The sequence below is a fragment of the Symphalangus syndactylus genome, chromosome 1 (genome assembly GCF_028878055.3).
Source record: "Symphalangus syndactylus isolate Jambi chromosome 1, NHGRI_mSymSyn1-v2.1_pri, whole genome shotgun sequence".
NCBI classification, from domain to species: domain Eukaryota; kingdom Metazoa; phylum Chordata; class Mammalia; order Primates; family Hylobatidae; genus Symphalangus; species Symphalangus syndactylus.
This window is the reverse complement of record NC_072423.2, coordinates 69,516,666-69,542,727: the sequence shown is the minus strand read 5'-3', so window position 1 is coordinate 69,542,727 and position 26,062 is coordinate 69,516,666. Positions and strand designations below refer to the sequence as shown.

Sequence of the window (26,062 nt, the reverse complement as noted above, 5' to 3'; positions counted from 1 at the left end):
TTGCCCAGGCTGGAGTGCAGTGGCACTATCTCGGTTCACAGCAACCTCCGCCTCCCGGATTCAAGCAATTCTTCTGCCTCAGGCTCCCGAAACTGGGATTATAGGCATGCACCACCGTGCCTGGCTAATTTTTTTTTTTTTTTTTTTTTGTATTTTTAGTAGAGGCGGGGTTTCTCCATGTTGGTCAGGCTGGTCTCAAACTCCTGACCTCAGGTGATCTGCCCGCCTCGGCCTCCCAAAGTGCGGGAGACTCCAGTAATTCTTAAAATCTACTCAGCTTCACCCTACGCTGTACTTAAAGAATAGTTTCTTTTTGATACAGCTATTTGCCACCATGGTGTTTTCGTATCAAATATTATGAGTGTTTTGGGGATGGTTGGGAGGGGAAGTGTGCAATTTATGATTAGAGACCATTTCTTTTGACCCATATTAATTTTTGCAGCATTTTCTCCCTTTCTATTCAGTCTAAATGTACATTTATGCAAATTGTATATAATACTTTGCGGTATCCTGGAACCCCAGTTCAATACTGGCTGAGGCCAACACAACTTATGCTGCTCCAGGAAGAATTGTGGTTTGGAAATGTTACTCAGCTGGACCACGGAAAAAGTGACAACTGGCCGGGCGCGGTGGCTCACGCCTGTAATCCCAACACTTTGGGAGGCCGAGGCGGGCGGATTGCCTGAGCTCAGGAGTTCGAGACCAATCTGGTCAACGTGGTGAAACTGTCTCTACTAAAAATACAAAATTTAGCTGAGTATGGTCGTGGGCACATATAATCCCAGCTACCTGGGAGGCTGAGGCAGGGGAATCGCTTGAACCTGGGGGCGGAGGTTGCAGTGAGCCGAGATCGCGCCACTTCACTCCAACCTGGGCGAAAGAGCGAAACTCCATCTCGAAAAAAAAAAAAGGAAGAACTGTTACTGGGTAGCTGCTGCGGCTGCTTTGCCTAACATATGCATAGCACTTGGCAACTTACAAAGGGCTTTTACATATTTTAAGTCTTTAATATTCACTGTAACAGCCATCCTATAGTTATTATCCCATTCCACAGATGGTAATAAAATGAAGCATAAAACTGTATTGCCTTTGGACACAGACCAACCAATTTATACCCAAGGTCTGTTAACTATCTGGGCGTTAATTGTTCATAAATTCATACTTCCTAAGAGTACTGGGCACTGGACACTACGGGCCAACATTGCTTCCTAGCCAGGCTCATGCCTGTAATCCCAACACTTCGAGAGGAGGTGGGAGGATGGCTTGAGCCCAGGAGTTCGAGACCAGCCTGGGCAACACAGGGAGGCCCCATCTCTACAAAATTAAAAATTAAAAATTAACCAGCAGGCCGGGCGCGGTGGCTCACGCTTGTAATCCCAGCACTTTGGGAGGCCGAGGTGGGCGGATCACGAGGTCAGGAGATCGAGACCACGGTGAAACCCCGTCTCTACTAAAAATACAAAAAATTAGCCGGGCATGGTGGCGGGCACCTGTAGTCCCAGCTACTCGGAGAGGCTGAGGCAGGAGAATGGCGTGAACCCGGGAGGCGGAGCTTGCAGTGAGCCACTGCACTCCAGCCTGGGCGACAGAGCAAGACTCCTTCTCAAAAAAAAAAATAAATAAATAAAAATTAACCAGCAATGGTAGCATGCACCCATGGTCCCAGATACTCACGAGGCTGAGGCAAGGAGGATCACTTGAGCCCAGGAGGTCGAAGCTGCAGTGAGCCATGATTGTGCCACTGCACTCCAGCCTGGGCAACAGTGAGACCCTCTGAAAAACAAACAAAACAAAACAAAAGACAATAAACCATTGTTTCCTTTACTCCTTTCTCCAGAATGCTAACTTTTTTTCCTGAGAAGGGTTTTGTATCTAATATTACTTATGAAGTGAGGTGCTACCAACAATTCATGTAAGCTGAAAATTTGTCTTCAAAAACCTACTTCCTAATCTAATTCCTCTTACATTAGCAATAGAAAATGGACTAAAAGGCCAGGCGTGGTGGCTCGTGCCTGTAATCCCAGCACTTTGGGAAGCTGAGGCGGGTGGACCACCTGAAGTCAGGAGTTCAAGACTAACCAACATGGTGAAACCCCATCTCTACTAAAAATACAAAAAAATTAGCCGGGCATGGTGGCAGGTGCCTGTAATCCCAGCTACTCAGGAGCTGAGGCAGGAGAATCGCCTGAACGCAGGAGGCAGAGGTTGCAGTGAGCCGAGATTGCACCATTGCACTCCAGCTGAGTGACAAGAGCAAAAACTCCATCTCAAAAAAAAAAAAAAAAAAGGAAATGGACTAACCTATTGTGATAGACTTGAAGATACATCTAACACAAAGGTTTTGGTTGATTTTTACATCAACAACCATCTGGGAATAACTAAAAAATGTGTATGAGATGGTCAATGTTTCAGAACTTCTTTTATGAAACTGTAATTCAAAGGTCCTATGAACTCAGAATTCTGAGTGTGTTACAGGGGTTCCACTAACGAATGAACTGAACAGCAGAGTTGCAGCCTGTGATTCCGTTGTTTCATTGCACACCACCCGCCTGGCACTAAACTAGATACTAGAGACATCTGGTTGCCATGGATACGGGATGGCATCATCTGACCACGTTGGTGTAGAAGTTAGCTTCAGATGTTCTCAGACCTTTCACAAGGGCCACGGGTCCCCTGGTCAAAATGAAGGGATTCCCCTTATGGAACTGTTGATGCTGTTGTTGCTGTATGCCGTTTACTGAGTTAATACACTGAACATTTCCCATACATTACTTCCTTTCAGCCTCTCAACAACCCTGTAAGGAAGTTTTTCATTCTTACCCTCATTTTAGACTATAAAAACCAGATGTTTATAGAGATTAAGCAACCTTCCCTAGGTAACACACTTTTAAATCAAGGTCTGCCCCCAAAACTTACATTATTTTTTAATATTTTGAGATCGGATCTTGCTATGTTGCCCAGGCTGGACTCAAACTCCTGGGCTCAATCAATCATCCCACCTCAGCCTTCCAAGCAGCTGGGACGACAGAACTGTGCCATATTCTTAAACATCATAGAATATTGCCTTTCAGGCATGAAAAGCAAAGGGAATTATTTGTTCATTTGATAGAGCTTTAGTCATGTAAGTGGATACACTTAGGGCTAGTCCTCTGGCTTGTTACCATGGTAAGCTAGGGAAATATAGTTGAGGGGCCTGTAGCAGAGCTTGGAGAGGGTCTGGGATGTTAAATTCTCAAGTACTTGAACTTGGCAACAGGACTTGGTCCCATCCACACCCTGCTGTCCACCCCAGCTGGAAATCATCAGTGCTGACTATGGAGGCAAAGGGAAACATACTTGTAGGTTTTTTTGTTTTGATTTTCCTTGGGGTTTCCTTTTTGTCTTTTCTGAACTGGAGGGTGATCGAGAAGGTATGGAAAAGGTTTGAAACCACTGGCAGGGGTCCACCCTACAAGCCCTGAGAAATGCGTGGTAATTTCTGCCATTTTCCAAGGTGCAAGGAAGCAGGGGCTGCATCCGGTCCTGCTATGTAATTTCGAGGTGGGAGGCGGGGACGTGTTAACAGAAATGACAAGCAGGGGCTTTGGAAAGACTTCGTGGGGTCTTGGTCATGGGGAGAGTGAAGGCTGCTAACTAGAAATGTAGAGAATCTGGAGACAGCTGCCATTGGAAGGCTGAAGGGCTGGGGCGGGTGCAGTGCTAGAGCTGGTCAGGACGGGGTTGAATGAGCAAGCCGCAACTTTGCACTGCCCCCACCCCAACACTTCTAGTTTAAAAAGATGGAGCAGCAATTTTATTTTCTCCAGGCATCTCAAATCAGTTAGGGGGCTGCGGGCCTGGGATGGGAGGGTGTGAGGCTGCTCTAAGCTGGGTGATCAAGGGAGCTGTAGGGAAGTTTACATTTTCCCCCTGAAGCCTTGATAATTTGAGTCTATAAAACAAACAGTAAATTAACCGGAAAAAAAAGTATACACTTTTTTTTTTTTTTAAAGACAGGGTCTTGCTCTATCGCCCAGGGTAGAGTGCAGTGGTGCCATCATAGCTTACAGCAGCCTCAACCTCCTGGGCTCAAGCAATCCTCCCGCCTCAGCCTCTGAGTAACTGAGACTACAGGCTTATGCCACACCTGGCTGGCATACAAATTTCACTAACGTGCACATATGTGCATGAGTCATACAAATTATGAAAACTCTTCTGCCATAGGAAAAAGATACATATGAAAACTCCAAAAAAAAGAAAAAAGACCATACAGTTAATACTTTTATACCATCTTTTTTTATTTTTTTGAGGGACAGAGTCTCACTGTCGCCCAGGCTGGAGTGCAGTGGCATGATCTCAGCTCACTGCAGCCTCCATCTCCTGGGTTCAAGCGATTCTCCTGCCTCAGCCTCCCAAGTAGCTGGGATTACAGGCATGTGCCACCACATCTGGCTATTTTTTTTTTCGTATTTTTAGTAGACAGCATTTCGCCATGCAGGCCAGGCTGGTCTTGAACTTCTGGGCTCAAGTGATCTGCCCACCTTGTCCTCCCAAAGTGCTAGGATTACAGGCGTGAGCTACTGCGCCTGGCTGAGTTAATGCTTTTATACCATCTTGATGTTACTGAGGAGTAGGGACTCAGAGCATGGCAAGATAGGTTATGGCAGGGAGGGGAGAGGGAAGGTGAGGGCACAGGTGGGTTAAATCTCACAGGTAGCAGTCCTCAGAGAGAACAGAAGGTAGTCTGTGGTTAAGTGTTTCTCTATCAGATTTTCAAAGGTGTCAGACTCAGTTTATCTCTCCTAGGTCTGGATAGGCGGAGGGCCTCAGAGAAAGCCTGGCTGTTTATTTCATTGCTGCAGATTTTCTCTGCAGATGTACGTCTCCTCCACAAATGGCAACTTGGCAGGGCTGTGGGCCTTCTGAACAGCCATCTCAAAAATATGCCAAAGAAGTATATTTTGAGGTAAAATATTTTTAGTTTTTTTTAAAGCCCTCTCGAAGGAGAGGACATATGAATTGAGAACAGTGATGAGATGAATTTTTATTTTTTTAAACAATTTTTTATTTTATTTTTGAGACAGTCTTGTTCTTGTTGCCCAGGCTGGAGAACAATGGCGTGATCTCGGCTCACTGCAACCTCCGCCTCCCAGGTTCAAGCAATTCTCCTGCCTCAGCCTCCCGAGTAGCTGGGATTACAGGCATGTGCCACCATGCCTGGCTAATTTTTTGTATTTTTAGTAGAGATGGAGTTTCTCCATGTTGGCCAGGCTGGTCTCGAACTCTCGACCTCAGGTGATCCGCCCCTCAGCCTCCTAAAGTGCTGGGATTACAGGTGTGAGGCATCGTGCCCGGCCGAGATTAATTTTTAATATTAAGCACTAGGAAAAGGCATCTCAACATCTGCATTCACACACACTCATTGCAGGGCTCTTCATGCAGTAGGAACCAAAGCATCTTAGAAGTACGAGCTTTCCCCCTCAAAAAAGAACCCTCAGGGAGTTTCCAAGACGGTTTTGAGACAGTGTCTCTGTAGCCCAGGCTGGAGTACAGTGGGGCGATCTTGGCCCACCACAACTTCCACCTCCCAGGCTCAAGCCATTGTCATGCCTCAGCCTCCCAAGTAGCTGGGATTACAGGCATGCACCACCACGCCCAGTTAATTTTTGTATTTTTAGTAGAGACGGGGTTTCACCATGTTGGCCAGGCCGTTCTTGAACTTCTGACCTCAAATGATCCACCCGCCTCAGCCTCCCAAAGTGCTGGGATTAAAGGCGTGAGCCACCACGCCCGGCCTCCAAGATGGTTTTCATATTTGAATTTTGTTGCATCACATAATCTAGCAAGGAAAGAAAAAAGAAGAGCACCTACTTCCTATATGTCACAGGGTAAGTGGAACACTCTATCCCCTTTCACTACATTAACTTTTTCACTCGCCTCATCACACTATGAGATAGGTGCTGTTACCCTAACTGAACAGATGAGGAAACTGAGGAAAAGATGATTTAATAGTGTAAAGTCACTTAGCTTGTAATTGGCAGGTCAGGATTTGCACCAGGCAGACACAGCCTTTTCCAGCTTGTGGAAGAAATATCTATTCCACACCCATCGCTCGGTTCATGGCTGAGACTCCTATCACAGAAGACAGATTAATAACAGAAAAATAAGCAAATTTATTTAACATAAGTTTCACATGATACAGCAGCCTTCCAAAGGAAGACTCAGGCCCGGGTGAGGTGGATCACACCTCAAATCCCCGTACTTTGGGAGGCCAAGGTGGGAGGATCACTTGAGCCCAGGAATTTGAGACTAGCCTGGGCAACATAGTGAGACCATATCTCTACAAAAAAATGTTTAAAAATTGGCTGGTGGTGGTGGTGCACACCTGCAGTCCCAGCTACTTGGGAAGCTGAGGCAGGAGAGGCTGAGGACACTGCAGGGGTGAGTATTACAGATCAGGCCGGGTGCAGCAGCTCATGCCCGTAATCCCAGCACTTTGGGAGGCTGAGGCTCACTTGAGTTCAGGAGTTCGAGACCAACATGGCCAACATAGTGAAACCCTGTCTCTACTAAAAGTATAAAAATTAGCCAGGCATGGTGGCACATGCCTGTAATCCCAGCTACTTGGGAGGCTGAGGCAGGAGAATCATTGAACCTGGGAGGTGGAGGTTGCAGTGAGCCGAGATTGTGCACTACACTCCAGCCTGGGTGACAGAGCAAGACTCTGTCTCAAAAAAATGAAAAGTTTCAGACTTTGGAGTATTTCAGATTTCAAATAGAATAAATTTATTATCTAACGGTAACAAACAACTGGGGGCCAGTAGGGCAAGAGCTGTCTGTTCCTTCTTCTTTGCCTCTGGGTATAGCGCGAGACCCCTCTGGAATGAGCATCTTATGACCTACTTTCAGACAAAGATAGGTCAGAGCATTCCCTCATGGCCAGCTCTCACAGTGAGTGACCTTCTTGCTCCTTCAGTTTTCTCAATTGCCAAGTCACCATATTTTAGGGCATCATGTTCTGAGCCCCAACACATAGACAGCATCTACAAAGTCACTGCGTAAGTGCCAAGCCAATCAAATCAATAAGCAAACAAATGCAACTTAAAAAATAAAATCAAAATGACTAAGATGGCAAAATAATTTATTTTCTCAAACAATACCAGGTCCAAAGGTAGGGCAGGCAATGAATTTACCAAAACCAGCAAGTTCATGACAGCTGGCCTTTCTTCCACCCGTCATCCCCAGTGTGAGCTCATCTTTTTTTTTTTTTTTGAGATGGAGTTTCACTCTCATTGCCCAGACTGGAGTGCAGTGGCGCCATCTCCACTCACTGTAACCTCCACCTCCTGGATTCAGGCAATTCTCCTGCCTCAGCCTCCCCAGTAGCTGGGATTACAGGCATGCGCCACCACACCCGGCTAATTTTGTGTTTTTAGTAGAGACAGGGCTTCTCCATGTTGATCAGGCTGGTCTTGAACTCCCGACCGCAGGTGATCTGCCTGCCTCCTCCTCCCAAAATGCTGGGATTACAGGCGTGAGCCACCGCGCCCAGCTGAGCTGTTCTTAGGCCAGTACTTTCTGTGGTCCCCCGATGGCAGCCACAGTTCCAGCATCCCCTGCAGATGACAAAGTCCAGAGGAAGAAAAGGGATTTCCCTGACTTGGGTGGCTTTAAATACTGAGGTAAACTTTCCCAGAACATTCTCATCCAACCTCCCTTCTCATCTCTTTGTCTTGTAGACCAGTGAAGATTCAGCCTCCACGTCTAGGGAGGGGCTTAGCCACCCCTAAAACTCACAGCTGTGTGGAAAAGATCAACAGCACTGGGGTCTCATTAGCAAGCAGGACAGGGAGAATGGTTATGAGGAGGCAAACAACAACGTTTGCCACTGGCGTAAAGGCATGCAAAAGGATGGTATGTTCTGGAAATGATAAGTAGCCAGATAAGAAATTGTCAGGAGAAGGTAATAAAATACGCTGCAGCCCAGTTGTAAAGGAGTTACCGGCCAATACTTGGCTGCATTGTATGGGTCCATGTTCCTTAAGCTTTCAAAGCCAGTTAGATATCAAATAATGTTAGCAGAGTTTTAGTATTCCTTTTTTATGTAGTAATCATATAAAATTTCCTTCAAAAAACAAATGCTCAAGGCCGGGTGCAGTGGCTTATGCCTGTAATCCCAGTACTTTGGGAGGCTGAGGAGGGTGGATCGCTTGAGCCCAGGAGTTCAAGACCAGCCTGGGCAACAAAACAAAGCCCCATTTCTACAAAAAATATAAATATTATCTGGACGTGGTAGCAGCGGCCTGCAGTCCAGCTACTCTGGAGGCTGAGGCGGGAAAATCACCTTGTTGCAGTGAGCCTGGGTAACAGAACAAGATCCTGTCTCAAAGGAATTAAAAGAAAAATAAAAAAGGTTCAAAACAAAAATCAAACAGCAACATATATGGTAACACAAAAATTTCATAATCTAGGCCGGGCGCGATGGCTCATGCCTGTAATCCCAGCACTTTGGGAGGCCGAGGCAGGTGTATCAATCACCTGAGGTCAGGAGTTCGAGACCAGCCTGGCCAGCTTGGTGAAACCCCTTCTCTACTAAAATTAGCCGGGTACGGTGGCAGGTGCCTGTAATCCCAGCTACTGGGGAGGCTGAGGCAGGAGAATTGCTTGAACCCGGGAGGTGGAGGTTACAGTGAGCCGAGGTCGCACCACTGCACTCCAGCCTGGGCAACAAGACCGAAACTCCGTATCAAAAAAAAAAAAATTATAATCTAGTCATGTCATAGCAGTGAAGAAATAATAGTGTGTATAATTCTTATTTGTACTTTTTTATAATTACAAAATAATGCAGGTTCTTTTTCAAAAAATAGGAAAATTCAGAGAAGCCCAAAGAATAAAGTAAAAATCACCCATAATCCCATCACCTGGCTGTAATGACTTGATGTCAAAGTTGGGACCTCACATACATAGTAATTTGGTATACAGTTACAATAGTGATTTTCTTTTTCCTTTGTAAGAATCCACTTCAAATTCAGTTTCTTCTTACCATACTTTTCTGTCAAACAAAGCAAAACTGCTTGTCAGTGTAGAAGGGGGAAAAGCAACAAATGCATATGGTGGCTTATGAAGTACAACATATTACATTAAGCAAAGAAATAAGTATTACTGCTGTTGTATTTCTGACTTGCTACTCATACAACTGGTTATCTAAGCCCAAACTCTATAATGTAAGGAAGTAATGAAAAAGTCTGTCTTTGAGAGCAGCGAATTCTTTAGTGTGGTTCTGGCAGGGGAAGGAAGGGGGTAAGGGTTATAAGAACCGGGGCCACATTTCATTCTGGCGAGTTGCAGCTTTCTTCCTGAGCGTAGTTACTGGTCAAGGCACCAGGGCTCAGGAATGAGACAGACTTTAGCTTGTTTTGGTTGGCACCTCTAGGATAGTTTTGTCTGCACACTGTGCCTCTGAGGAATGGCCTCTACAAAGGGTCAGGATGCCAAAATTCTTTAATCTTTCACTTTCATTTTGAAAATGAAATCTGAATATCTCTGCATCTAATAGCAAACCACAGCGAGACCTTTCTTTTCTTAATGTCCAGACCTGCCTAGGCAGGAATCCATTATGGTGGTTGTTGATTTTAGTGTTTTGTTTGAAGTCTCCTATTTCTTCATGAATTCTCTTTCACACAAACTTGTTCGTGGCACTCCGTTTCCGCGGTAAACTTTTTGGGTTTTGTTTACTGCTAGCTTTTAAAAATCTATAGACAGGCGGCCGGGCGCGGTGGCTCACGCTTGTAATCCCAGCATTTTGGGGAGGCCGAGGCGGGCGGATCACGAGGTCAGGAGACCGAGACCACGGTGAAACCCCGTCTCTACTAAAAATACAAAAAAATTAGCCGGGCGTGGTGGCGGGCGCGTGTAGTCCCCGCTACTCGGAGAGGCTGAGGCAGGAGAATGGCGTGAACCCGGGAGGCGGAGCCTGCGGTGAGCCGAGATCGCGCCACTGCACTCCAGCCTGGGTGACAGAGCGAGGCTCCGTCTCAAAAAAAAAAAAAAAAAAATCTATGGACAGGCAAAAAATCTCCTGCCGCTAAAAAGCTGCGTGACCTTGGAAAAGTCACTTAACCTCTCTGGAGAAAGCTCAAGTTAGAGGGTCAGAGTAGTGGACTGGAGAGGATTTTAGAGATCAGAATTCTGCCCTTCCTGTTTACAGATCTGACATTCAGAGAGGGTGACTAACTGGCCAGAAGTCAAACAGCTTTCTTGAAGTTTTATTATTTTGATTTTTAAGGAAAGGAGTCCAATGAATTTGCAAATTAACCAAGCAGTGTTTGAAAAGAAAATATGCAAGAGATATTTAAGTGTTAAAGGAAACCAAAGCTTTGAGAACTAGAGATAAGATACTTTAAAATAACTATCCAAATTGGTTTGTAGGAAGCAAACGTGAACTGTGTAAAATGTGGAGCATTTAATGCACCAATAAATATTTACTGACTGCCCACTTGGAACTTAAAAGTTCAGTTGGGAACCAAGAAGATAATTATAATGTAATAAGTGCTCTGCCTGATTAAAAACTGCTGTGTTCTCATGAGAACTAGGAAAGGCATTCAGAAGGACATTCCTGATGTCTTCTTGGAAGAGGTCAAACATAAGCTCATATCTGAAGGAAAAACCAGAGGAAAGAATATCCCTAACGAGGAATCGATTGCACATGCAAACCTAGGGAACTTGATGGGTCGAATAACTAAAGGAAAAGTGGTCAGGAGGAGGCAGAATTCTGAGACCTGAAAATGGTGAGCAGGAACTCCTATCCTGAGGGCAGATTTGTAAACTGCAGACTGACAGGACCTGCTGGAGAGTTTCCACTCTTCCTCTAAGTGTACGCAATAGTTTGGAAACAGAGAAAAACAGACCCAGTGAGACTAAGTAGAAAAGTATTTCTCCAAATATTTTGACCTACAAAATGCATTTTCCCTGTTGCCCAGTATGTACACAGATCCGGGGACACGCACACACAAACTGAAAGAAGTTTCACAACAAGACTTACTTTTTCTACACAGGATGTACGCTGACATTTTCTACCTAACCTTTTGCATTTTCTAAATGGTGAAACTGCATGACTCATCTGATTTCACTACCCATTAAGTGACAACTCAGAGTTGGAGAAACCTTGAGTTAAGGAAGTTGCTGTGATACTCCAGAAGAGAACATTAAAACTGTAGGATCTAGGGAAGCAGAAAGATGCACAGAAGGATGTGGAATGACTCCACAGGGATTTAAGAGATCGGAGAGAAGGAGCCAAAAGAGTGCTTACAGATAATGCTGAGTTTTGGCTTGAACTCGGGGCAGGCAAAGGGATCGTGTACTGAGATGGGGAACCGTAAGTGAAAAATAAGGAGGGTAAAGGTATCACCACTTGAGAAATGCCCGATTCTTGTGTGTGTGTGTGTGTGTGTGTGTGTGTGTGTGTGTAAACATAAATATGCTCCTTAATTTGAAGTACATCCCAAGAAAAACATATAACTCCAGAAAATGTCCAAGTTTTATTAAAAGAAGAAGGCAAATGGCAGAAATGGAAAGAAGGGAATCAGTGGAGAGGAGTGGGCTCTAGCGCTTAGGCACAAGATTCCACTTGGAAAGGACAGGCAAGCTTCAAATCCCTGAGGAAACAGACAGCGCATATCAGACTCACCTGATGCTTCGCTGCAGCTGCCATGGGGCTTTTGTAAGCTGGGAATGGGTTAAGCATAGCCCCAGCTGTTCATTCAGCCACGATGTTGGCAGGAGTTAGCTTCTTTACACATAAAGTTGGCATCAAATTTGGAATTCACAATCACTAGTTCATGAACGTCACAGGCATTTCTTAGGCGCTTCTTATATAAATGGAAATACCATTAACTTTCTTCTTCATGCACGCTCTCTGACAGCATCGGGTCAAAGGGACTTTTTTCCTGCCTCTTTTCATAGCTTCCACCGTCCCCATCCTTCTAAATCTTTAATTTTGCAAAGCCATAGGGAGTGGTGGTAGCCTGTGGTGAGTTGAAGATTTTGAACAATAGGTGTTTCTGAGCTGGGTTTATTGAAAGGGTCTTGTCTGTGTCCTGGGGGAGATTGTAAATGAGATGTCAACAGGAGCTCTTTTGTGTGGATGGCATTCATCCTGAAAGAGAGGAATTCCCTTACTGTGCTAGTATTTAAAGTACATTTGTTGCTGCTTTTGCTAAAACTTTTTATCCAACTGCCGGAGCTAACAGCAATGAATGAGTCACTTGGTGTGATTGTAACTTCCTTCCCTCCTTAGCAAAGCAATGACTCAGTCATTTACATTTAGAAAGGAAGGCTCCTAAGAAGATTTCTTGGATTTTCATCAGCTTGAGCCTCTTTTCTTGACCATCACGTGGGCCTGATCTGTCAGCAATCCTGTTAACCCAGGGTGAGGGGAGTCTAGCCGGGCTGTTTTTCTCACTCCCTGGAAAACTTCTTGCTGTTTTGCTCGTTTCTTTTTTAAATCCCAGGAGAAAGACAAACACAATTTCCTGCCTTAAGCCCTTTTCCTTTCTCTCTCCCTCCCCCTTTTTTTGTTGTAAAGGACAGGCAATTTCAGTTTACTATAATTACCCTGGGCTGAGGTTTGACTAACTCCACCTTTAGATGATAAGGCAACTGTTTTATTACTTCGCAGCCAGGTGCCTGAGGGTGACAAGACTTGCCTTTATCTGGTGACCTGACAAGGTTATCAGCAACTGCAAATGGGCTGAACCTCGGAGCAGGGGCCATCAGAACGCTTCCCTCCCCTTGATCCATTTCCCAGCCCTTTATTGGTAATTCATTTCAATCTGAAGACTAGCTCTAGTTTCTGCAAGTTTTTCCACATTCCTACACCTTAGCTCTGTCCTCTTGTGTTCTCTTTGGAACACAGGCAGCGGCAACAGCAATCTTAATTATGAGCAGTCAGCTGCCCCCATGAGCCCAGAGCACGAGCATGAAGTCTCAACCACAGTCCAGCACACAACACGCAGGATATATTTGTGTCCTCTGGTTTAGTCGATTTGCAGTATTTATAGTTGCTTTTTCAGAGTTGATACTTAATAACATCTTTGACCTATGATGCTAGAAATCCCTCCAAAATAAAATCGTATTGCTTGTACCTTCTATGGTTCCTTTCGAAAACTGGAATATAATCCGCACCGGGAGGCAGTGCTGTGCTTGAGATAATAAACATATCTAGTGCTCGATCTATTTATATCTGCAGTTCATTAACTTATTTGTCTACCAACACAAGTTTCTTCTTTTTTTTTTTGGATGGAGTCTCGCTCTGTGGCCCAGGCTGGAGAGCCGTGGCGCGATCTCGGCTCACTGCAAGCTCCACCTCCCGGGTTCACGCCATTCTCCTGCCTCAGCTCCCGCGTAGCTGGGACTACAGGCGCCCGTCACCACGCCTGGCTAATTTTTTGTATTTTTAGTAGAGACGGGATTTCACTGTGTTAGCCAGGATGGTCTCGATCTCCTGACCTCATGATCTGCCCACCTCGGCCTCCCAAAGTGCTGGGATTACAGGCGTGACCCACCGCGCCCGGCCAAAACAAGATTATTCTTTAATTCAAACTATGTTACGTGCACTGTCTTGGTTATCTGGTGTGTGGGAAATGTGGTATAAGAACACGCATTTTGGGAAATGGTTTCCAAAAAGTGTGTACTAGGCAGAGCTTGAATGAATGAAGAGAGCACTTGCAGACACACTTTTAGGCCAGTGTCCTGGGCAGCATCAAAGCAGCATGGCACCCGGCTTGTACCTAGCATGGAGCTGCCACCCTGTAGTGCAAAATTATAGTAGGCCGAGGTAAATAATGTAGGCTTTATTTATTTATTTATTTATTCATTCATTTGAGAAGGAGTCTCGCACTGTAGCCCAGGCTGGAGTGCAGGGGCCCGATCTCCACTCACTGCAATCTCCGCCTCCCCGGTTCAAGCGATTCGCCTGCCTCAGCCTCCTGAGTAGCTGGGATTACAGGCACTCGCCACCACGCCCAGCTAATTTTTTTTTTTTTTTTTTTGAGACGGAGTCTCGCTCTGTCACCCAGGCTGGAGTGCAGTGGCGTGATCTGAGCTCACTGCAACCTCCGCTTCCTCGGTTCAATCGATTCTCCTGCCTCAGCCTTCCAAGTAGTTGGGATTACTGGGGTGGGCCACCACGACTGACTAATTTATTTGAATTTTTGGTAGAGACAGGGTTTCACCATGTTGGTCAGGCTGGTCTCAAATTCCCGACCTCAAATGATTGGCCCGCCTCGGCCTCCCAAAGTGCTGGGATTACAGGCATGAACCACCATGCCCAGCCGTAGGTTTTATTTATTTTTCTATCTGTGAAGTCGAACTGTAGCCTGAGGGTAGCAGATGGGAAAGGAGGGGTGGGGAAGAGAATGGAAAAGATGAGTTAAAACACACACACACACACACACACACACCCTTGCAAACGTGAAGTGTTTATCTATAAGACCACATCAGATTACTCCATTCTGGGCCGGGCGCAGTGGCTCACACCTGTAAACCCAGCACTTTGGGAGGCTGAGTCGGGTGGATCACCTGAGGTCAGGAGTTCGAGACCAGCCTGGCCAACGTGGTGAAACCCCGTCTCTACTAATACAAAAATAAGCTGGGAGTGGTGGCACACACTTGTAATCCTAGCTACTCGGGAGGCTGAGGCAGGAGAATTGCTTGAACCTGGGAGGTGGAGGTTGCAGTGAGCCGAGATCGTGCGTGCCATTGCACTCCAGCCTGGGCGACAAGAGGGAAACTCCATCTCAAAAAAAAACCCAAAAACCAAAAAAAAGAATGTTTCTGAGTACAGCGTGTGAATCACACGCATGGTGATGAACTAATGAACACCCAGAACTCCAACAGGAGACAATGTCAGGAGGATTAACAAATCTGACCTTGACCCTGGGCAACATAGTGAGACCCTGTCTTTACAAACAGTTTTTTTTTTTTTTTTTTTTTTTGAGACAGAGTCTCGCTCTGTCGCCCAGGCTGGAGTGCAGTGGCGCGATCTCGGCTCACTGCAAGCTCCGCCTCCTGGGTTCACGCCATTCTCCTGCCTCAGCCTCTCCGAGTAGCTGGGACTACAAGCGCCCGCCACCACGCCCGGCTAATTTTTTTTGTATTTTTAGTAGAGACGGGGTTTCACCGTGGTCTCGATCTCCTGCCCTCGTGATCTGCCCGCCTCGGCCTCCCAAAGTGCTGGGATTACAAGCGTGAGCCACCGCGCCCGGCCCAGTTTTTTAAAAATTAGCTGGATGTGGTGGTGTGCGCTTGTGGTTCCAGCTATTCTGGAGGCTAAAGTGGGAGGATCGCTTGAGCCCAGGAGTTAGAAGATGTAGTGAGCCATGATCACACCACTGCACTCCAGCCCGGGCAACAGAGCGAGACCCTGTCTCTTTAAAAAAAAAAAAAAAAAATTGGCTGGGAGTGGTGGCTCATGCCTGTAATCCCAACATTTTGGGAGGCCAAGGTGGGCGGATCACAAGGTCAAGAGATGGAGACCATCCTGGCCCACATGGTGAAACTACATCTCTACTAAAAATACCAAAATTAGCCGGGCGTGGTGGTGCCCTCCTGTAGTCCCAGCTACTCGGGAGGCTGAGGCAGGGGAATCGCTTGAACCCAGGAGGTGGAGGTTGCAGTGAGCCGAGATCACGCCACTACACTCTAGCCTGACAAGAGTGAGACTCTGTCTCAAAAAACAAAACAAACAACTCTGTCCTTGGAGCTGTCTTTTCCTTGCACACCTGTCACCACTCCATTGCCACCCTTCACAGGTGGGCTTAGTTAGCACAGAGCTCCAGAACCTGAGATGCCTCTGCAGGTGGCAGTAGGATGGCATCCTTCTGCCACAATTCTAAAAGCCACTAGCCAAACTTGACCTTGGAAACTATTTACAGTGCGGGGATGCCACCTCTCCCTGCAGACAAATTCAAGTACTGCATTAAGGGGCGTTCCCCAGACCTTGCTGGGCATGCCCAGATGAGCCTCCTTTTCATCTGCAAGATCCTGACTTCCTATGCAGGGTTGTTTTTAATTTGATGAGCCTATAGGTAAAGTACCTGGCTTTATTAAACACTCAGCCAACGAGGAGGAGGATGGGGATTTGTAGAGTAAATTGGTATAGATTTTAGTACTGACTTCACAAGTTCCTAGGTTCCTAGATTGTTTTTATTTAATTTTGGCAAATGACAAGTACCTAACAGAAAGGTAGTATTTTAAATGCAGTCTTTGCTGGGCACAGTGGCTCACGCCTGTAATCCCAGCACTTTGGGAGGCTGAAGCGGGCAGATCACTTGAGATCAGGAGTTCGAGACCAGCCTGGCCAACATGGTGAAACCCCATCTCTACCAAAAAGACAAACGTTAGCTGGGTGTGGTGGCGTCCACCTGTAGTCTCAGGTACTCAGGAGGCTGAGGCAGAAGCTTGCAGTGAGCCAAGATCACGCCACTGCACAGCAGCCTGGGTGACAGAGCAAAGCTCTGTTTCAAATAAATAAATACAGTCTTTAAGGGACACTTAAGGAGTAATGGAGGGGACCGGGCACGGTGGCTCACGCCCATAATCCCAGCACTTTGGGAGGCCAAGGCAGGCAGATCGCTTGACGTCAGGAGTTCAAGACTGGCCTGGCTTGGCCGGGCGCGGTGGCTCACGCTTGTAATCCCAGCACTTTGGGAGGCCGAGGCGGGCGGATCATGAGGTCAGGAGATCGAGACCATGGTGAAACCCCGTCTCTACTAAAAAATAGAAAAAATTAGCCGGGCGTGGTGGCGGGCGCCTGTAGTCCCAGCTACTCGGAGAGGCTGAGGCAGGAGAATGGCGTGAACCCGGGAGGGGGAGCTTGCAGTGAGCCGAGATTGCGCCACTGCACTCCAGCCTGGGCGACGGAGCGAGACTCCGTCTCAAAAAAAAAAAAAAAAAAAAAAGACTGGCCTGGCTAACAAGTTAAAACCTCATCTCTACTAAAAATACAAAAATTAGCTGGGCAGGGTGGCACGCACGTGTAATCCCAGCTACTAGGGAGGCTGAGTCAGGAGAATAGCTTGAACCCAGGAGGCAGAGGATGCAGTGAGCCAAGATTGTGACACTGTACTCCAGCCTGGGTGACAGAGCCAGACTCGGGCTCAAAAAAAAAAAAAAAAAGTAATGGACGGGGAAAGAGCCCTGGGGTTGCCTGGACAAGTTCTTCTCTGGATCTGTGTCCTTCTCTATCAGTGACAAAGTTGGATAATAAACGAGGCAGAATTTTTTTTTTTTTTTGAGATGGAGACTCACTCCACTGCCTGGGCTGGAGTGCAGTGTGGCGCAATCTCAGCTCACTGCAACCTCCACCTGCCAGGCCCAAACGACTCTCCTGCCTCAGCCTCCCGAGCAGCTGGGACTACAAGCGTGCGCCACTATACCCAGCTAACTTTTGTATTTTTAGTAGAGACGGGTTCACTATGTTGGTTGGCCAGGATGGTCTTGATCTCTTGACCTTGTGATCCGCCCACCTCGGTCTCCCAAAGTGCTGGGATTATAGGCGTGAGTCACCGCGCCCGGCCCAAGGCATAATTTTTTTAAGCACTAACCCTGTTATCTGAGCATCAGTAAGGAGCTGGTATCCTTTCTGGGCCAAGTGGACTGATGTAAACAGTATTACACAGGTTAACCCAGATACGTTTTTCTGTTTTTCCTTTGAAAATGGGGGTTTCGGGAGGGCAGAGAAAAGGAGGAGGATGAAAAATTAAGTGCCTAACTACACAGACCAGGGGGGCCTGCAGTCTCCCACACGCCTGCTTTCCAGATCCAGGTAATTATTCCTCATCGTGCTGACACCAACAGGAAGGAATGGTGGATGCATTTTCTTTCTTCTTCACCATGCATCCTGTTTTCCCAGGTTTGGAGGTTTGAGCAGGCCTTGTGAAAAAGCTCCTGTGCCAGGTCAAGCCCTGGCTCCAGGCCCTCTGTTCCTAGAGCGGTGGAAGCAGTGGGCTGCTTTGGTGGAGGGTCAGCCTTTTCTCCAAAGTCCAGCGAGCCTGCCGGTGAACCAAGGTTACTGATGAATCCACGCTCAAGTCTTGGTGAGGACTCAGCCTGACCGGGCTCTCATTAGATGGGATGGACCCTGGTTCATACACAGGCCACTCACTCAGCACAGCCACCCCATTTACTGAAGCAAGATGAATTGGCAATAAGTGCACGATACCCTGGTCCCATCTAGCAACAACCAGCTACTCCGCAGTCTCAGGGTCAGGGATGCTCAAGTGCTATTTATTCTGTTTATCAGACATACAGCAGCCGGGCAGGGAGACTTCATAGCCTGTTGCATCATGTGATTCCATTCCAGATTTTTCCTTTTATTCCTGTCTCCAAGGCCCCATTGTGCAGGTGCTACTAATTCTCATGAAATGATATTAGGAGATAAAGAAAGTTCGCTGGCTCTCAGATATCCATCTGTGTGCAAGCGGAATACAGAAAAATAAGTAGAATAACAAAGTTCCTAGTTCTGTGTGGGCTGAGCATGAAAAAAAAAAGAGTAACGAGGAGTGAAAAGAATGAAGAAGACAAACAGCTGCACAGGAAAAGGGCAGTGTCACAGGTGCCTCCCACGGTCCTTTGCTGAGGGCCTGTGGGGTAGGCGAAGTGGGGAGAATGGGGGACATCAGGTGGACAACCCAGGGGACCAGCTGGTGTCAGACAACGGTAGATTAGGATTTGGCCTGCTAGATCATGTTGGCGGGATTGGCCAACATCAAACACGAGGGGGCTCTGGTGACAGGATATGACACTGCACCATCAGAGATCACAGCGAATGGCTTTGCTGAGGTGTTCACTTTACTCGTGCCCCAATCACCTCCCTTTCCTGATTGTTAGTCCTTTTTGTTTCTACAGCAAGTCTCTTCTCATCCCTGTTCATGCTTTCGTGTAACAAGCATTTATCACACTAGTACTGTGAGCCACGCGTGTGCTGTGGTTACATCCGTGGATCAGACAGACAACAGTGCCTGATCTTGTAATTCTTCCACCCTTTAATTCCTTTCTCTCAGTCTGGCAAAAAAAAAAAAAAAAAAAGTTCTCCTAACAGAGAATATAGGAACAGGTTGCTGAAAAGTGACATCTGACAAGAAATGAAAGCTGGTTGATGAAAGATTTAAAAGAAAAATGTCAGGCCGGGCTTGGCGGCTCAAGCCTGTAATCCCAGCACTTTGGGAGGCCGAGGCGGACAGATCATCTAAGGTCAGGAGTTCAAGATCAGCCTGGCCCACATGGTGAAACCCCGTCTCTATTAAAAATATAAAAATTAGCTGAGCATGGTGGCGGGTGCCTGTAATCCCAGCTACACTAGAGGCTGAGGCAGGAGAATTGTTTGAACCTGGGAGGCGGAGGTTGCAGTGAGCCGAGATCGCACCACTGCACCCCAGCCTGGGTGACACAGTAAGACACGGTCTTAAAAAAAAAAAAAAAAAGAAAAGAAAAATGTCCTTCCCTGCTCCTGGCACTCTCCCCGCCCTAGCCTCCTGGGCATGCTATCTCTCAACAAGACCCAGTCTGCCCCAAATTGAGGTGTTGCTAGACCAGCTGCCCAAACAGGAAACCTTATATAATTCTGTAACCCTGACCTTGGGCCCTGAATCTTCCCCTTCTATAAACAGTCCATTCAACCCAGGAAGACCTGCAGACCTGGCTGGGACACATTTTGAAAAACACACACATTGTTAAAAATGTTGCAAAAAGTCCCTAGGTCTAAGAGGAAGTGATCTGTCTGACTCAACAGTAGAAATCACTTCATACAAAGTAATGGAACAAATGGAAATTTAATCCTAACAGATGTAACTGCCAGGGCAGTCACTTGTGTACATGGATGACTTGATTGCACCTGTTGGAAAGGCTGGGAAAATGAGCCGTGAAATCCTGATCACATTCCCTACTGGAAGCAACACTCCTGCCTTGCAAATTAGTAAGCCTGATGTTCTCAACATCCTGACTTCAACATGTGTGCCCTAGTTCTGTGCAGGCTATGACTCAACTTAGCTACTGGTCAAATGATTCTTACTCAGAGCCCTAGGTTTCTAATCTTTAGTGTTAAGTGGTCTAGGCACATACTAGCCAAATGTCTACTTTTTTTTTTTTTTCACATGCCTGTTTCCCAGTCTGTGTCCTTTCAAGATATTCCCTTGAAATGACTGATTTCAGGCAACAACTGGATTTACATATGGTAGCCTTCAACTTCCTGTTTAACTTACTGCCAAACTTCAATAGAAGTCCAGATTAGAAGTTTTAGACCTCAGCCTCTGGCCCTGGGCCTTCTGAAATGACCTTCCTCCAAACACCATTTAATTTCCGCTAATTTAGTTAATGAATGGAACTTTCTGAAGAGAGCAGTTACTTTGATCTGAACCCCTTTCCTAGTTTCCAGTTAACATAGCCAGAGGGAGACAGAACGGGTGCCCTCTCCTCAAAGGGTGCCCTCTCCTCCTGCATGGCTAGAGCGCTCTCAGCTGTAGTTATTCCTCTAAAGCAGAGAGAGCCGCACAAAGCAATTCCCAAAAGGAAGAAGGCAGGTTACAAATACTGCTGTTGGCATTTTCGTGGGTGTTTCCCCCCACATAGAGATAAAAGCGGTAAGGTGGGGCTTTCAGGCACACTCTCTGGGTAGCTGGGCCTGCAGTCTGGAAATCCTAAGTAATCCTCGCAAATAGGCTAACTGGAAGCCAGCAATACAAATGAGCAGTGCTTCTGGCCTGAGAGAAATGTGTCTGCATTCAAAGTACAACTTCAGATAAAAATGGAAAATGCCAGTCCCTCCCTGCAGGAATCCTCAGTTTCTGGGCTGTTTATCCTCACTGCCATCCACCCTACCCTTGGTTGTGACTAGGATGTGAAGAAAGAGATTGGGTGGAAAAGGCTACCGCAGTTCTTGCTCCGTTTAACTCACCACCTTAAAAAACATGGCCTTGGCTGCTGCTTTAAAACAACAACAACGAAAATCCCCAGCCCCAACCCAGAGGTTTAACCCTGCAGCTAAGGTGAAGTTTTTGTTAAGGTGATAAGGTAAAAAAGCACGCCATTCTGAGCCTTGACTTTCACTCTTTATGCTTTTCGGAAGACAAGTCCAGCAAAGACCTCCACCCCTTCCAAAGAGCGACTTACCTCGTAGCTGATCCACAGATTGCAATGTACGGATGTGATGTTCCAGGCTTGGCCACAAGGGGACACTCGAGAGTAGGACTGCCCGCGTCAATGTTTTGTTTTTTACATACTTTTGGTTGGGAGGGAGGGAGTGGGGTGTGGGAGTGGTGGGGGAGATGCTGGCTTTAAAAAAAAGTCCATTTGTTCCCTGAGATTGTGCCACTTGCCCTTTTATAAGTCAAAGGTTGCCACGTTACCTGTTGCCAGGTTCCTGAGAGTGTTTGGGGAAAATGTGGGCGAGAGAGGCACAGCACAGTCCTCCGGCTTGGTAGGTTTCTAGCTCTTTTGACTGGGCTGGCGCTGACATTTGCAGGGGCAGCTGCTGCGGATTGCCTGCGCATTGTTTGGTTGTAGTTCTAACAGAGGAGTGGCTGCGTCTGACATCATTTCCAGGCCTCAAGTGCCTGGGGCTTTTTTTTTTTTTCTTTAATGACTAACTTTCTGATCCCTCCCTGCGTGGATTTTTGTACAGTACATGCACTGTGCAAAACAGCCTCCACTCAGGAAGCCCAAGTTTTGTAGCAACTTGTTAAAACAACTTGGGTGCCTTTAAAAAAAAAATAAAGTTGTGACTCTGAAACAAACCTTTCCATTCTTCCTCCTTGCTGAGAACAATGTTGCGTTTGATTAGCAGCGTAGCCAGTGCTTTCTGAAAGATCTGCTCTCCCCAGAAGAGGCGGCTGCTATCAGTTGAATAGATCTCTAAGCCAGACACGCCGAGACTTGGGGGCATTTGTCTGGCGTTAGGAAGTGTCTGGAATACTAGCAACTACCAACTGGCGTGTCTTATGACTACAGGAATTATTACAGTACCCTCCATCTCATTCACATCCCCTCTCCTCCCCTTACACACACACAAGCATATTTTTTCTACTTTAAAAAAAGTTGAGCGAGTCATCCTGTGGTTTCCGCGGAGGATGTAACTGGGAGAGAAGACTGTGGGATACCTTGTGTCTCCCAGAGTGGGGCCGGGAATCATGGTGTATGCCCCACCCCAGCAGCCTGTGATCTCTGCCTTCTCACCACTGACCGCCACGCTTTGGGTGGCCTTAAATGTGAAGCTGTAAATATTTTGAAATAAGGTAGTGATTTTTCCATGTGCATTTTGTTTTGTGGCATTTCTCTCCTGCAATATTTTAAAGTTGCAACTATGCACCCCTTGTTGACCACTCCAAATTCATTCATTCACTGAAACTTTGATGAGTTCTTGCAGAGTGAGGATGGCTGTGCACGAAGGAGTCCCTCGTGGAAAGCATGGTGCTTTAGTGGACAAGGTGTTTAATAGAGAGTGTTTACTGGCGGGGGGTGGGGGAGATAAACAGAGGTGGTTTGAGTTAATGGTCAGATGGGATTTGGAGCCCTGAGTACTCTAACTCTGTCACTGAATCTCTAGATGAGTTAGGGATGTCCGTTGCCTGCTCTGAACCTTAATATTTTCATCAGTCAAATGGGGATAGTGGGATCTTTCACATATGTGAGATCATGTCCATTTTTTCTTTTCTTTTTCTTTTTTCTTTTTTTTTTTTTTTTGAGGCAGGGTCTTGCTCTGTCACCTAGGCTGGAGTGCAGTGGCACAGTCATGGCTCATTGCAGCCTCCACCTCCCAAGCTCAAGTGATCCTCCCACCTCAGCCTACCGGGTAGCTGGGACTTCAGGCGTGCACCACCATGACCAGCTAGTTGTTGTTGTTTGGGTTTTTTTGAGACGAGGTCTCACTCTTTTGCCCGGGCTGGTCTCCAACACCTGGGCTAAAGCGATCCTTATGCCTCAGCCTCCCAAAGTGCTGGGATTACAGGTGTGAGCCACCACACCCAGCCCCCCTGTCTATTAAGTTCTTAGCACAGTGTCCAGTACACAGAGTAAGGATTTGCTCTCTGGTGATTAGGAAGATCTAATAGCATGTCATGGGTCTGGACTGAATCTCATCTCATCACCTTTGTTGTTGCCAGGGTTTGCGAATTTTTCCCGGTGGAGGACTCCAGCCAGACCGCTGATTTGTCTGGCATTTGTTGGAAAGTCCGGCCAGCATAACACATCACCGCAAGGAGCAGGAGCCCTACGATGCACTGTTAAGTGCACAACTATGGGGTCTGCTTGGCTGGAAGCAGCAGCAGCAAACTTGTCTATTAGTAATTTTGTCCTCATCAGTGCCAGATGCTTTCCCAAGATGCCAGAACATTCATCATTGCTACCAGACAGCCTCGTTGGAGCTCTTTCTCTGGCCTCCTTTTTTGGCTTCTTTCTTCAGCTCTTTAGCATCATTCTCTGTGGGACCCTCCCTAGTTTGCAAATTCTTGTCTAAATTTCACTCATTATCATAACCATCCAATTTGAAAGAAATCTTGTCATCTAGTTGAGCCCCCTATCAGATGTTGGTACAATTGCTATAACTTCCCAGCCAAAAGATGCGCTGGTCTGTGCTTGAACAGGTCCAGGGGCTGAGAACTCCCTCTGCTATGAGGTCCTCATATTCCTTCTATGGACAGGCAATCAATGCCTGGAGAATTATTCTTTATGCCTCTCTGAGCCCTTGCCTTTGTTGTTCCTTTGGGGACTTATACAAAACAGGCCCATGCCATCCTCTAAGCAAGAGCCCTCCAAATAATTGAAAACCCCCCTTTCTTCTCTTCCAAATGAAACACCCCATCTTTTTATTTTTATTTTTTATTTTTTATTTTTGACGTAGTCTTGCTCTGTCGCCAGGCTGGAGTGGCGTGATCTTGGCTCACTGCAACCTCAATCTTTTGGGCTTAAGCAATCCTCCCGCCCCAGCCTTCCAAGTAGCTGGGACTACAGGTGCCACCTACTTGGAAGGCTGGGGCAGGATTCTACCACTCCTGGATAATTTTGTGGAGATGGGTTTCACCATGTTGCTCTAGCTGGTCTCGAACTCCTGAGCTCAAAGAGATTGTCCCGCCTGGACCTGTCAACGTGCTGGTATTACAGGAATGAGCCACTGCAACAGGCCTAGGTCCATACTTCTAATCCTACATGCCTTTCCTGAAATAGACACCTTACCTGACATTAGAACCATAAGTCCAATAGTTCCCATTCTGTATTTCTACAATAGAAATACACTTATGTCCCCAGTTTAGGTCCTTCCATGTTTCTTTTTTTTCTTTTGGCCTCTTCACATCATTTTGTTTTCTAAAACAGCCTGTGGCTTCAAGTTACCTCTTGAATATATTCTTAATCTCACTTGTACTACCTCTGCCTTGTTCTCTGGATTTGCAAATGTTCTTTTCAGTGCTTCTCAGACTATCCCTGGTAAGGGACCAGTTTGTTTGTTTGCCCTCGATCTGCTGCAGATCAGTGCTTTGGTAAAATGCAACAAAAAAGAATTACTAGAAAGAGGACTTTTTTTTTTTTAAGACAAACAAAAAACAAACCCATAGTTTTTTGGGGTTTTTTTGTTTTGTTTTGTTTTTAGATTCAACAGGTAAAACACTCTATAAAATTGCTATAAACGTTTCTAAATGCTTACACTCAATTTTCTTTTTTTTTTTTAGACGGGGTTTCATTCTTGTTGCCCAGGCTGGAGTACAACAGCACCGTCTCAGCTCACTACAACCTCTGCGGCTCACTGCAACCTCCACCTCCCGGGTTCAAGCAATTCTCCTGCTTGAGCCTCCTGAGTAGCTGGGATTACAGGCGTGTGCCACCACCCCCGGCTAATTTTTGTATTTTTAGTAGAGACGGGGTTTCACCTCGTTGGCCAGGATGGTCTCAAACTCCTGACCTCAGGTGATCCGCCGGCCTCGACCTCCCAGGGTGCTGGGATTACAGGCATGGGCCTCTGTGCCTGACCCTACACTCAATTTTCATAGCATATGTCACCCTGCACTGTGACATAGTTTGTGAACGGGCACCACTCTGCAGACCAGGCTTTGAATAACCCTGCTCTGTACACAGAGGGGTGTTGGAAATGCTTAACAACAGGCTCTCTGATTGAAGAAAATCCACAGGGGGGAACCTGCAGATTTCAGGCATTTGCTGATTTCCATGGTGTAAATACACCAAGGTCAACAATTTCAAGCTAACGGTGAAAAGTGACTGAATACAGAGGTAGAAAGAAATGTGCACAATCGAGCTTAGCAAGCTGAGAAGAGCCAGTTCTAGAACGCTTCCATCAACCCCATTAGATTTTAAAAATCTTTTTAATAAAGCCCTTTTGGGCAGGCACAGTGACTCACACGTGTAATCCCAACACTTTGGGAGGCTAAGGGAGCTGGATCACCTGAGGTCAGGAGTTCGAGACCAGTCTGACCAACATGGCGAAACCCCATCTCTATTAAATAGAAAAAATTAGCCAGGCGTGGTGGCACATGCCTGTAATCCCAGCTACTCAGGAGGCTGAAGCAGGAGAATTGCTTGAACCTGGGAGGTGGATGTTGCAGTGAGCCGAGACGGTGCCATTGCGCTCCAGCCTGGGCAACAAGAGAGAAACTCTGTCTCAAATAAATAAATAAAGGCCTTTTTGAGGGCTTGTTGAACAACGGCTGATCAGCTGGACCAAATCAGGAGAACTTTGCCCTCAGCAGATTTTAGACAGTGGACCAAGGCAGCCCTTCTCTCTGGTAGTCTTCATCTCAGTAAGATGACACCATCTGATAGAACTCACAGCAAATCCAAGGTTGCTTTCCCCATGAGCTCTGTGTAGGCACTGCCACTTCTCAAGGATGATCAAATCACAGCTTGCTTGATAATAATAGTTGCACTTAATAACAACACCTTAGGGTAACAACATGTTTACATCGAAAAGATGTTACTTGACTCTGGGACATCTGCATCTATATCTATGTATAATTTAATTTATATGTAAGTTTAATTACTTTGTCGTATTGTGTTTTTATTTGTGGTTCCTTATGTACTTGCTCTC

The 26,062-nt window shown here is 46.4% G+C and overlaps 1 protein-coding gene and 1 long non-coding RNA gene across 20 annotated transcripts in view; one reads left to right on the top strand and one right to left on the bottom strand.

The window, feature by feature from the left end:
- LOC134736861 (uncharacterized) overlaps positions 1–23,379 on the bottom strand; it is a 32,310-nt gene extending 8,931 nt beyond the window's left edge. The window contains exons 1-2 of one of the 2 annotated variants that reach the window (XR_010121254.1): positions 8,901–23,379; positions 1,675–7,595 (exon numbers count right to left, since the gene is read on the bottom strand). This is a non-coding gene — a long non-coding RNA (uncharacterized lncRNA). Of the gene's footprint in view, positions 1–1,674 lie in introns of both variants that reach the window. The other variant, XR_010121255.1, reaches the window with a different exon arrangement.
- Positions 1–26,062, top strand: part of DLGAP1 (DLG associated protein 1) — a 529,488-nt gene that overhangs the window by 406,493 nt on the left and 96,933 nt on the right. The gene's annotated exons all lie outside the window — the stretch shown is intronic.